This window comes from Peromyscus eremicus, chromosome 10, assembly GCF_949786415.1.
Source record: "Peromyscus eremicus chromosome 10, PerEre_H2_v1, whole genome shotgun sequence".
Lineage (NCBI taxonomy): Eukaryota > Metazoa > Chordata > Mammalia > Rodentia > Cricetidae > Peromyscus > Peromyscus eremicus.
Window position 1 is genome coordinate 47075853 of NC_081426.1, and position 12684 is coordinate 47088536.

At 44.4% G+C, this 12684-nt stretch overlaps 1 protein-coding gene and 1 long non-coding RNA gene across 2 annotated transcripts in view; one reads left to right on the plus strand and one right to left on the minus strand.

Annotated features, from left to right (window-relative positions):
* Window positions 1-12684, plus strand: part of Rbpj (recombination signal binding protein for immunoglobulin kappa J region) — a 204098-nt gene that overhangs the window by 29297 nt on the left and 162117 nt on the right. The gene's annotated exons all lie outside the window — the stretch shown is intronic.
* LOC131921185 (uncharacterized) lies at window positions 4178-8062 on the minus strand. Its single transcript, XR_009381878.1, has 2 exons — window positions 7994-8062; window positions 4178-4426 (listed from the first exon to the last, which is right to left on the minus strand). It is a non-coding gene; the product is annotated as an uncharacterized LOC131921185 (long non-coding RNA).

Here is a 12684-nt window from a genome sequence, read left to right on the forward strand (position 1 = left end):
AAGTGGTATTATTGTGTGAGGATACTGGCGCAGAGGAAGACTACTCACCCAAGCAATGTCTGCAGCTCCTAGAGGCTCCGAGACCTAAACCTGAGCAATTGGCTGCCGATGTCCATGGTACTGTCTCCTTACGATGGTAGGTACCCACACGTCCCTGGACTGCCCTTGTCTGCAGACAACGGCTTAGATGCTGTTTCACCTCAGAAGCCTTGTGACCCCTCCCTTTGATCATGTTGCTTCTCTCTGATCTTCTGGTACCTGTGTTTCTCCTCTGACATGGTCACAGAAGGCAGCAATCTTCTCCTTTCCTAGCTATGCCTAGACTGTAGGTGGTATGAAGACACCTCTCACTTCTACCTCTTCTCCATGATGCATGAATGGTGTTCCAAAATCAAAGAGTGCAAATGTATGAATGAATGACTGAGTGAGTGAGTGAGTGAGTGAGTGAGTGAGTGAGTGAGTGAGTGAATGAAGAGTATTACTTGCTGTCTTTACTTTCAAGAACCTTTTTCGGTGTCTCTCTACACTGTAATTTCAAAAACAATTTTTAGAAACTCATTAACTTGTTACCAACGATGTCCAGATTCTAAAGGTCCCCTCACCCAGTAGGCTCTCTTTCCAAATGTCTGGTGCTTCTCTAATTCGGTGACTCAGACGGTTGACTGGTTTTTGCCTCTGGGGTCTGGTTCTGGTTCTAATTGTGGTCCCAGACTTGTAGTGCAATTAGGATGCTGGAGACGGAAGAGGGACAGTGTAACTTGTGCTTAGCTGGGTGACAAAGCTGGGGCGGAGTTTCCTAATTCCCTCTGTGGCACTCAAGGGCAAGGAGCATTTTCTCTTTCATGACAACTTCTTGCCAAAAGCACGCCAGGGGCCTCCCTTCACGTGTGCCTCAACCCTCTCCCGGCAGGGTGGCAACCGTGTGGTTCCAAGGACGAGGTGGACTTTGCGTCCAATTTCTGTTTTCCACTCCCATCGTTCCCTTGCTCTGAAGGAACTCTCAGTGCAGTGGACTGAATGTGATAGTAGACATCACAAAAAGGCAACATTTCTTTCATAGTCTAAGCAAATTTAAATCTATCTCATTCTTACACCCCAAAAAGTCAAGAGCCACCAAGTTGCCCCAGTGGCCCATGGTTTGTTCTTGCTTGGATCACACAAAAACTTAGGGTTTACACCGCTCAGAAATTTAGGAGGGCTAAATTTCTCCAACTGTGGCCCTTTTTGTTTTTGTTGTTTTTGTTTTTTAGAGACAGGGTTTCTCTGTGTAGTTTTGGTGCCTGTCCTAGCTCTCACTCTGTAGATCAGGCTGGCCTTGAACTCAGAGATCCACCTGCCTCTGCCTCCCAAGTGCTAGGATTAAAGGCGTGTGCCACCACCGCCTGGCCCACTCTTCCTTTTAACGATACTAGAGAATTTGGAAAAACAGAATGCTTTTTTTTTTTTTCCAGTTTCTCAAATCACCAGCAATAATTTGATTAGCCAGGGCTGGTTTCAAGCCCTTCCCAAACAGTTTTCTCTCTTTCTCCAGCTCATCCTTCCTCACTTGAACTACTCCTTTTGGGTTATTTTGTCAGTTCCCTCCCTCATCTCTAACTTGAAGCGTGGGCTACCCTAGGCCTCCATCTTTAGATGTCCTGTCTTTCCTCATGGTATCCATGAGCTCATCTGGACCACAGTGTAGGTGGAGCTTTTCAGTCCCACCAGTCAGCTCTGTCCTGCCAGCTCATTCCCAAATAACCACACATTATCACTAACTATAAACGATTGGCTAATAGCTTAGGCTTGTTACTAACTAGCTCTTACATCTTAAATGAACCCGTATTTCTTATCTACTCTCTACAACGTGGTGGTACCTTTTTTTTTTTTCAGCACAGTAGACTCATCTCCTGCTTCCTCTGCAGCTTGCTGGTGACTCTCCATGACTCTGCCCTCCTTCTCCCCAGCATTCTCTCAGTCTGGCTCTCCTGCCTAGCTTCTTCCTGCATAGCTGTTGACCAGTCAGCTCTTTATTAACAATGAGAGCAACACATCTTCACAGTGTACAAAGGGATTATTCCACAGCACTAAATGCCCGTTCTAAATCAATGTCTATCTCCCACTTCTCCCCTCAGCTCTGGACCCCTGAAGTTGACCATCTACTTGACACCTAATAGACACTGCAGTAGTTTAATGTCATTTGTCCTCTGTGGTGGTCATTGTCAATTTGACTAGATGTAGAATAACCTACAAGACTCATCTCTGGGCATGTCTGTGAGAGTGTTTCCTGAGAGATTTAACAAAGAGGGAAGACCCACCCTGGATATGCACAGCTCTAGCCCATGAGCTGGAGTTCATCCTAAATAAAAAAAGAATAACGGGGCCAGCAAGATGGCTCAGCAGGTAAAGGCACTTGCTACCAGGGCTGACCATCCAATTTCAGTTCCCAGAACCCATGTGGTAAAAGGAGAAAAGTGACTTCCACAACTTGTTCTCTGACCTCCATGGTGTCCCAGAGCACTGAAGAAGAGCCCTGTGACTATATGTCATGTGGGACCTACCACAACAGGGAAAGAAAGTTCGACTTATTTTCTTCCAAGTCATGGGCCAGCAAAGCCACACAGGATGACATTCTGGGGAGGAGAGTGAGGTAGTTTCATACCTACTATCCCTCAAAATGCCTTCATCTCAAGGCTAGGGAATGATGTCTTCATCACCTGTCTCCTCTACCTCACTCTGCATTCATAAATAAATTCAGATCACTTTGAACTGGATATACTATGTGTAACAGTCATGAGCGTGAGGTTCTGGTCCTAAAGTGACCTCTTCCTTGTTATGTGGCCTCAGCTGTGTTGTTTAAACTCTCTGGGCCTCAACTCTTTTTTTCTAAAAATGATTACATTGGATCAGGTGACATGAGGACTCTTTCCAGCCCTGAGAGTCAATGACTAATCTTTTTTTCTTCCCCCAAGACAGGATTTCTCTGTGTAGCCCTGGCTGTCTTGGAACTTGCTCTTTAGACTAGGATGGCCTCCAACTCAGATCTGCCTGCATCTGCCTCCCAAGTGCTAGGATTAAAAATGTGTACCACCACTGCCTGGCAACTAATCTATTATTTTTGTTGTAGAAGCATTCAAAGCCACCACTGTGCTTTGGGAATGCTGGCTGTAGCAGGAGAAACTATCTTGTGCAGAGGAGAGGTGAAGGCCCTTGAAAACGGGACATAGGGTAGGGTTCTGAGCATTCTGCTGCACAGGCTGGGAGAGTTGGAGAATGACTGACAGAGAAGGCCAGCCCTGCAGGTCTTGGGGACTTGTGGATGAGCCTACCATCTGTACTGGTAATCAATGTGCTTATGGACATGGGTGGTTCTGCCAGTCATCCACTAGGTATGGGATTGCTGGCCACCGGGTTAGAATGATCTTGAAAAAAGAACAAGAGGACCTGTGAGAGATTCACTTCTGTGTCTGTCTTAGAAATGGTACATCTCTGCCCAGAGACCAACAGCAGAGTCTGACCATTGCTACCCACTGCAAGATCTCTCTCTTTGATTTCCTCAATGTGAACATTGTGGGTTCAGTTAAAGACAGCATACAAAGTGCTCTGTGTAAGTATGGGAGACTATCTGTACTCAGTATCAGCAGAGATCATATTTCTTTGCTATTGATATGTGGCCTAGCACATCCTTACTGAGTCAGGGTAAAAGGAGTCCTAGACCTTGCACTCATGTCTCTGAGACATAGTCAGAAAGCTGTGAGAATCTGGCAGCCATGGAGTTGGCGACCTTTGCAAAGAGATGTGCCAAGATCTCAGCCTCCGTGCCAGGGGTGTCTCTAGTGGCAGTGTGACAGTGTTAGACTGGTGCAAAGGCCAAAGGGCTCCCACTGGCCACCAGGAGCCCAAGGATGGGGTCACCCAGCAGACCCTCTTTGTTTGGTCTTTTCCAGGCAGTGGCAAGGGTTTACCCAACCGTAGCGAAGACAGAGCACTGTGCCAACCGCTGAAGTGTAGGACAATGCCTCACGCCCTCACAGTGTAGGTGAGGCAACAGAGAGTTTGCAAGGCAAACAGGTGGGACACACCTTCCGTGATGGGGTCAAAAGTGGATCCCCACTGAGCTTTCCTTGACAGCCCCACCCCTCACCTCCACAGGCCTACGTAACGAATGAGAACACGCAACCCGGCTCTGCAGAGGAGATTTGGTTTGGTTTGGTTTTTTTGGTCCCATGTGGGACAAGTCCCAGTGAAAGCTGTGTAGGGAAAGGGACAAGAGCCTTGAGTACCCGGGCCCACTCCCATTCAGCACACTTTACAAATATACCAGTGTGGCCTCGGGAGATAGGTCAGTCAGTCAAGTAGTACAGGAGACACAGAAGCAGATGGGTTCCTGGGGATCTCTGCACAGCTAGCCTGGTCTACGTGGAGAGTTCAAGACTAGTGAGAGACTCTGTCAAAAAAAAAAAGTGAAAAGTAACTGAGGTTGTCCTCTGGCCTCCACATACAAATAAACACACACACACACACACACACACACACACACACACACCCCAACCCAAAAGTACCCCATAGATAAACCTGTGTCAAAGACTCCTGGACCCTATGTTAGTCTAAAATGAAACACCAAAAGTTTGCTACTGATGTTCCTTAAAAATTCCACCCCGATTCCCACCCCTTGTGAGATTTAGAACATTCTAACATGCTTGTCTTGACTTTTCATTTCCCAAAATGGACTGTTTGATTTTGGATTTGTTGGGTTTTTTTTTTTCACCCTTTTAGGGAAAAATCACCATGAAATGTATGTAGGGAGAGGGACAAGAGCCTTGAGGTGCCCAGACCCTCATCCTCCCTCCCTCCCTCCCCTCCGGAAGCTCACCAGGCCCGGATGCTTTCCGAGAGCTCATGTGTAACTTCCTTGACCAGGGAGGCCAGGCTCTAGGCTGACTTCTGGAAGTGTCTTTGGAAACTAATTCCCAGGCAAAATGCCAAGAAAAAGATATGCATGGTGAGGAACTGACATAATTTTTTAACACCACAACCCGCATATTTCTGCTGCAGCAGCCAATACAGGCTGCCAAGACCAATATTGACCCAGTTCTTCATCCAATCAACAAACGCCATTGTTTATAAGATATAATTTTTCTTGGTTAAAGTTCAAAGTTAAACTCCAAGGATTTTCAAAACTATAAAAATAAGAGGCTTTCATACCCTCCAAAAAAAAAAAAAAAATTCCTGGCCAGTTTTCCTCCTTCATGGGTTTTCATAGTCATTAAAAGAAACTTAGCCAAGCAAACATTTTTTTGGTCCTCAGAGTAGTGGTAGTTTTTAAAGAAGGATTATTCTAAATATCCACATAAAAGTCCCCTAAATCTTTATACCTCTCATGAATGTCATGGCTGTTGGCGGCACAGGTGACTGAGGCTTGCTTTTCTGTGTGAAGGCTGTCCACCTGCAGAGTCCTCACTCTGTTCTTCTTCTGATTTAGACTCTCCCTCCCCACCCCTGTTCTTCGTGTGGAAATGACGGAGTCTTTACTAAGCCCTCTGGAGGAAGAACGGTTCTGTGGTTCCATTTCTGATTCTGAAATGGAAAACCTTACAAACAAGTGGTCGACCTACGGGGCTTGGTAAACCAACCCCTTGTGGTTCTCCTAGATCCGAATAAGCATCCACTTTTGGGAGCTAGTGTCAGTGATGAGCGGTCAGGTTTAGAAGGTGAGGTTAAGGTGGAAAAATACTGAGATTTATGAGATCTCAACCTAGGCTGTTTCTTGTGTTTTGTTTTTTGGAGTTTTTGATTGTTTGTTTGTTAATAGTATAAACAGAGATCATACCTTCTCTGCATCTGCCTCCCCTCAAAGGACCCGGCCAAGTTGTGTGTGCACATGGCAGTATATGCTACCTAAGTTATGGATTGATGTTATAGTGGTTTGAACGAGAATGTCCCCCATAGGCTCTGGCATTTGAACACTTGGTCCCCAGCTTGGTGGCACTATTTGGAAAGTTTAGGAGGTATGGCCTTGCTAGAGGAAGTATGTCACTGGTGGGGTTGGGGGGGGGGTACTTTGAGGGTTCAAAAGACTTCCAGTATTCCCAGTTTGCTCTCTGTTTCCTGCATGAGGTTCAAGATGTAAGCTCTCAGCTTCCAGCTCCAGCCAATATGTCAGCCATGCTGCCCCTGCCATTAGGGATCATAACGCTCTGGAACCATAAGCCCCAATAAGTTAACTTGGTCGTGGTATTTTGTCACATAATAGAAAAGTGAGTAAATCAGGTGACTTCTCTTTAAACACGTGCAGTATATTGATTGATCCGTTCCTCTGGAGATGTCTCTTGGTTCACTCTTCTGCTTGGGAGGCAGTGTGAGCCAAGGACAAGGCAAGCACCTATTCTGACACTGATGTAGGTGGAACTTCTCCCCGGTGCTAGGCTGCTGTCTAGACACCTGGAGTACAGCCATCTCTGTCCTCTGAGGAGCACAGGTTCCACAGGGAGAGGAGGAAGTGGACTTGAGCATAGTTCTCCAATTCATGGTCCCTTTTCATCTGAGAAATTTTTAATAAGATCCTGTATATACAGGCATATAAAATTAGTATACAAAAATCAAGTGTTTACTAATCATAAATCATAAAGAAATTGATTTGAAAGCAATTCTTTGATATATATATATAATTTCACCATTTGTCAAAGGTAGAGGCAATTTGCATGTTAATGAGATAGATGTACTTGTTTACTTTAACTAGAGAATTAAATGTTGGATAAACGTTTAACACTGCCAGATGGAGTGCATCTTCAGTGCTTTTAAGAGTTGACCAATATTTGATTTTGTAATCACCAATGCTGAGAATGCTGCTTCATATAAAGATCTCATATAAAAAAGCAGAAGTGTGTTTAAGGGCATTTCAGTAATTGTTGAAAGTTCTGTACTAATTGCAAGCCCAAATTCATTTTAATGAATTTTTTATAAAGCTCAAATAATCACCCCAAGCAGCAATTTTTTTCAAAGCAAACATTCTGAAACAATGCAATCCAAAGTTGTAGTAATTTGATATTTATATGTTGAGGAATGATGGTAGGAAAACATGAAGCCTCTGCTTTCTGTAATCAGACTATTGTGTTTCTAGAAGAGTAACAACTTCATATCAGTACAAGCACTGCCATTCATAGCGTGCAGCAGAGTGAAAGTGAGCCAGGGTGTTCCAGGGCACAGGCATCATGTTGCATGACTGTGTGCTTGGAACCAAGGCTGAACACTGTCACATACTACACCAAGGGTGAGTGTTGTCACAAACATCTCAGATTCATTACACACTTGATTTTGAACTAATTTTAGGTGTCATGGAATATTGCTTTAACTATATAAAGATGTGTTCGATTTGTTTATGTTGTGGAATATTATTTTAACTATATAAAGATGTGTTACATTTATTTATGCTTGCATTTGTTTAATTATGTAGAGATGTGTTGCTTGCCTGCCTAAGGCATATGATCAATCTAATAAAAGGTTGAATGGCCAATAGGTAGGCAGTAGAGGAAAAATCAGGGCTGGTGGGCAAAGATAATAAGTAGGAGGAAGAATCTAGGCTCTGGGAAGAGAGGAGAGAGAATGAGGGAGAAAGAGAAGGAAATACTCAGGGCCAGCCAGTCAGCCAGACATGGAGTAGGACATACAGACTGAAAGAAAGGTGAAAAGTCCCAAGGCAAAATGTAGATGAAGAGAAACAGGTTAAAATATTCTATAAGAGCTAGCAGGACACACATAAGATAAGGCCAAGCATTCATAACTAATGATAAGTCTCTGTGTCGTGATTTGGGAGCTGGTTGGTGGCCCCCCCAAAAAAACCCTGTTGCATTTAGAGTTGTGTTCAGAAATCTTTTTGCTGCTGCCAGCTTTCTTTCAACCCCCACATTTAGTTATATGAACTCCATTTGAGACCTTTACCCAAAGTTTAATAAGCTGGAGGACAGATTATAAACAGAAAATAAATCTTTAGATGAGGTATTCTATGTGCACTCACATGATGGACTCTCTGAAGGAGCAGGCAAGCCATGGCTCTGTGCACACAGACACAGCGATGGAGTTCTGGAAAGCACAAAGACACATCAAATGCAGGTACCACCGTGAGGTTGGAAGCCAGGTCACTCATTTCTTACTCTGGCACTGTAGTGCACATTGGAAAGAGCGTTCCAGTTTGCCAAGTGCTTTACACAATTAGTTCCCTACAATCCTCACGACAGCCCCACAGGTGAGCAGCAGCGACCATAGCAGTCCTACAAATGAGGGAACCAGCGTATGAGATCATGCGTGACTCCACGACATCGTGCATCCCCACATGGCTAAGCCAGCAGACAAGAGCCATACTAATAAATGCTACGTCTGTTGCATGTGTGACATTCTTCTACATGTTATATATGAGGGAACCCACTTCAGTCCTCAGAGTATCTCAGTGAGAGGGACACCACATTTCCCCACCCTACCAGAGGCAACTAAGGAACAGCCCCTTGAGTGTCACTAAAAAGTAGCGGGTCCCAGATTCAAACTCAGGGCATTCAAACCTAAACAGTCTCATCCAATGGCAGCTAAAGTCCCAGGCCCCGGGACATCCATCTCTCTTCTTTTCTGGGCAGAAAATAAGACCAATCCATTGATCAAGTGGCAAAAATTCATGAATAGCCACTCTGCCAGCGATGTCACCATCTGTCACAAGGAACAATGGGCTCCCTGTGCCAATAATCCATTCGAGAGTGGTACTGCTATTAAGTAAGAGAGAGACAAGCTCAAAGGGTTTTTTAATTGTCTAAGGATCCCTTTGCCACAAGCCAAACATCCCATTATGGGAAAGCCAGCTCTCTGTTACTTCTATCAATTAGCAAGGACCATGATTTGCACAATTTTCCTGCCTAATTTTAGTCCCCCTGTAATCTGTCTTTTCTCTGAACTCTTGCCATGCTGAGTTCATAAGACAATATTCCATGGAGTTACACTGAGCTTTGTGTTCTCCCATAATTATTCTGCGCACGCCCATCCTGTCTCCCCAAACAAATCCTGATGCACTCAGCAGCCAGGAGCTACATCATTCCTCATTCCTGGCTCTTCAGCATCAACCTAGCGTGGCAGGAACCAGACAGTAGGCACTTAGTATCAGCTGACTATTTAAATGACAGTCCCCGAACGAGTTCTCAGTTGGTCTTCAGAAGTATCTGTACCTGTTCCAACTTGCTGATTGAGAAATAGATGGTTTCTCATTGTCCTCTTGCAGCGAGAGCTGTCAGTCATCATATGGAAAGATACTGTGCTGGTTAACTGCGTTTTTTGTTTGGTTTGTTTTGTTTCGTTTCTTTGGGTTTTTTTGAGACAGGGTTTCTCTGTGTAGCTTTGGTGCCTTTTCTGGAACTCATTCTGTAGTCCAGGCTGGCCTCAAATTCACAGAGATCCACCTGCCTCTGCCTTCCGAGTGCTGGGATTAAAGGTGTGCGCCACCACCACCCAGCTGCTGGTTAACTGTTTAACAATTAGCACGTTGGGGATATTTTTCTAGAGGTCTTGATTTGCAGAATTTACCATCACACAAATGAGTGCTCACCGTGCCTGAAAGTTGAGCAATTGACTTTAAAATACCACAGTAGGTTTTTCTCCTAAAGTGTGCTTTTGGGGGTGGATGTGGTAGCTTTTGGTTTTCTGTCTCAAAAAATAAAGTCTTTCTTAGTAGTAGATTGTTTCCAGGTTGGTCTAAACCATGAGGGACTGGATTGTGCTATGACAATTTGAAAGACAAACCGTATAATATAGCCATCATTCACCTGGTCATCCCAAAGATGGGTTTTATGTTCAAATTGATGAAGCTAAAAAAATTAATGAAGCTGAAAATACACTGTCAAGCCAACCAAACAACCAGAGAACATTCTTTCCCTCTTCCCTCCCTCTCTTCCTTCTTTCTTTCCTACCCCCCTTCACCCCTACTTCACCATTGTATCACTCCTGCTAATTTCACTTGGGTGATACATGATTATGAGGTCATCACTGAGGTAAGAAAACAGTTTGGAGGCTAAGGACCTGACCAACCTAAACTCATGCAATCACCTCTTATAGGATATAAACCACTGTTGGAAAGACTTTCCTTCTGGCCCATCTTCTAGAAAATTCTCCTTCTTCTGTTTTTTTCTTTCAGGGTTTGTAAAGGTCAGAACGTAGCAGGAAAATGACACCTCTTGACACAGAGTGGAGAGTCCAGTATGGTGGACTGTTCTCTCTCCTCTACTTGCAAAGCCTTAGCTGCCCGTTTCTTCTCCTCCTCCACAGGCTACCCTCTCTCCTTCATCAAAACCCCCATTGTGAGAATTTCTGTTTGGTGTGGAGCTGGTGCTGGGTGGGGGAGCATGGGACAAGGCTGTTCATTTGTAGAAACTGGTTCCTCTGGAACAGAATGATGGAGACCGCTGGGTACAGAGTATTGAAGAAGACACTTCAATGGATTTGGAACTATTCCCATTACATCCAAAGCCCATTGTGAGTATTGTGTATGAGAAGTTGGAGGACATTAAACATTTTCTAAAGAAAGGAAATAACAATTGTTTTTGTAGGGCTGGCGAGATGGCTCAGGATTCAAGAGTACTTTGCTATTGCAAAGACCCAAGTTTGCCTCACAAACTCCAGTTTTGGGGATTTCACACTACCTTTGGGCCTCTGTGGGCACCCTACTCACTTGTGGTACGCATTCATACTTGCAGATAAGCACTCATATATATAAAATAAATAAATCCCTTAAAAATAATTTATATTTAAAAATCAATAAGACTTTTAAAAATTAAATTTATATGGCAAAGCCTACTTTTTTAAGAAACATTATCTCACTTTGTACCCTTAGCTGGTCTGGAATTTGCTATGTAGACCAGGCTGTCCTAGAACTTGCTATGTCGACCAGACGGACTTCAAATTTATAATGGTCTATCTGCCTCTGCCCCGACAGTACCATGATTAAAGGTGTGTTCCACCATACCTGACTGAAGCCTGCTTATATTTTCTTTTTCTCTTTTTTCTTTCTGAGACAAGGTCTTGCTATGTAGCTCAGGCTGGCCTCGAAATCATGTTCCTCCTGTGTCAGCCTCTGGAGTGCTGGGATTATGTGTGGGAGCCCCCATGCTCAGCTTCTATCGGTTTTCAAACCCTGAAACAAACTTATTTGCCCTGTCTCTCCTTGTGTCTAATTCAGTGAGCTGTGGGGAGCCCAGCAAGTAGTAGCTTCCACCTGAGAGCTCCTGGGGTAGCTTTCTCTGCAGCTTCAACTTCTCCTCATAATTTTCTATTGCATGGGCTGACGGTTTTGTTCTGTATTTTTCCTCTTTAAGTATATCCTAAGTTCCTTGCAAGCAGAAGCAAAGTGTTTCACTTCCCCATAGGCCCTTGTGCTTTGGGTGGAATCCCTTACTCTCTGGAGTGGTAACCTGGGCACTGCTACTGTAGTCAGTAGAAATGCCTTGTTCAGGGTGTCTGTAAATCCTCCACAATCATACAGGAAGTGCCTACAGTCATTGCATTTCCATAGCAATGACAGGTTACCTGACAGAACCAACTTAAGAGAGGAAGGTTTACTTCAGCTCAGGGCTCAAGGGGCCCCAGTGCATCCCAGAGGGGAGGGTGTGGTGGAGAGAGCAGCCTGAGCTACGCCAATGGGAGCATAAGGTCTTGACACTCAGCAAGTAGAGAGCATGCCACCTGACACAAACATAGGTTATAACTCATGAGGCTACTCCCTTGTGACTTGTTTTCTTCAGTTAGGCCCCACTGCCCTACGCTTCTAGAATCCCCCCAGACAGAACTACCATCTGGGGACTAACTGTTCAGACACATGAGTCGGGGAGGGGGGGGGGATACTCCAAGCTGAAACAGTCAACAGCACTGTAGGCAGAGGGTTGTGTGTGTATCTATTGGCATATTACATTAAGCTCTCTCATGTAACCATAATGAAATACCTTGGTTTGGGCATCTTCAAGGGAAGATTCATTTCAGCTCCTGATTCTAAAGGTCCCAGGTTTAAGGCTCATCCGATGGCCTTCTTGATTATAGACTCCAAAGAAAGTGAAGGGGTATCACACAGTAAGAGACAGTAAATGCCCGTGCACAGATTCTGACCCTTCTCCCTTTTCTTAGAAAGCCTCCAGTATTCATCACAAAGCTCCACCATGATGATGAGCTTGTCTAATGCTAATTACTCCCTAAAGTCCCATGTCTACATACCAGAGCTGAATTAATATCTTCATCTATCAAATGGAAATGACATTTCAACAGTTGAGCCCTTGGGAGACACTCTCGAACCATAGCAAATGTTTATCACATTCTTAAAAACATTGAAGATCCATCACCCTGCCGATGTTCTCCACCCACAACCCTGAAGACCCCAAAATGAGGGCTGGGCAGCCAGAAACCTGTGGGGAATTAGGATTATAACTCAGAATGAGAGCTGTACAACCGTCATTGCATTGGCAGGGATTTCTTGGGAGTTACTTTATTTGAGATGTATTTTATACACCATAGATCAGCTCCCCCGAAATGTACAATTCATCAGATTTTAATGTATTTGCCAAGTTGTGTGACCATCACCACTTGGCAATAAGCATTATTTTGAGAGTCCTAGTGGCAAGCACAGCAGCAAGAGCAAGAAGGGGAACAGCTTTGCCCTCTAGAAACTGACTGAAGTGGACAATAAGTGAT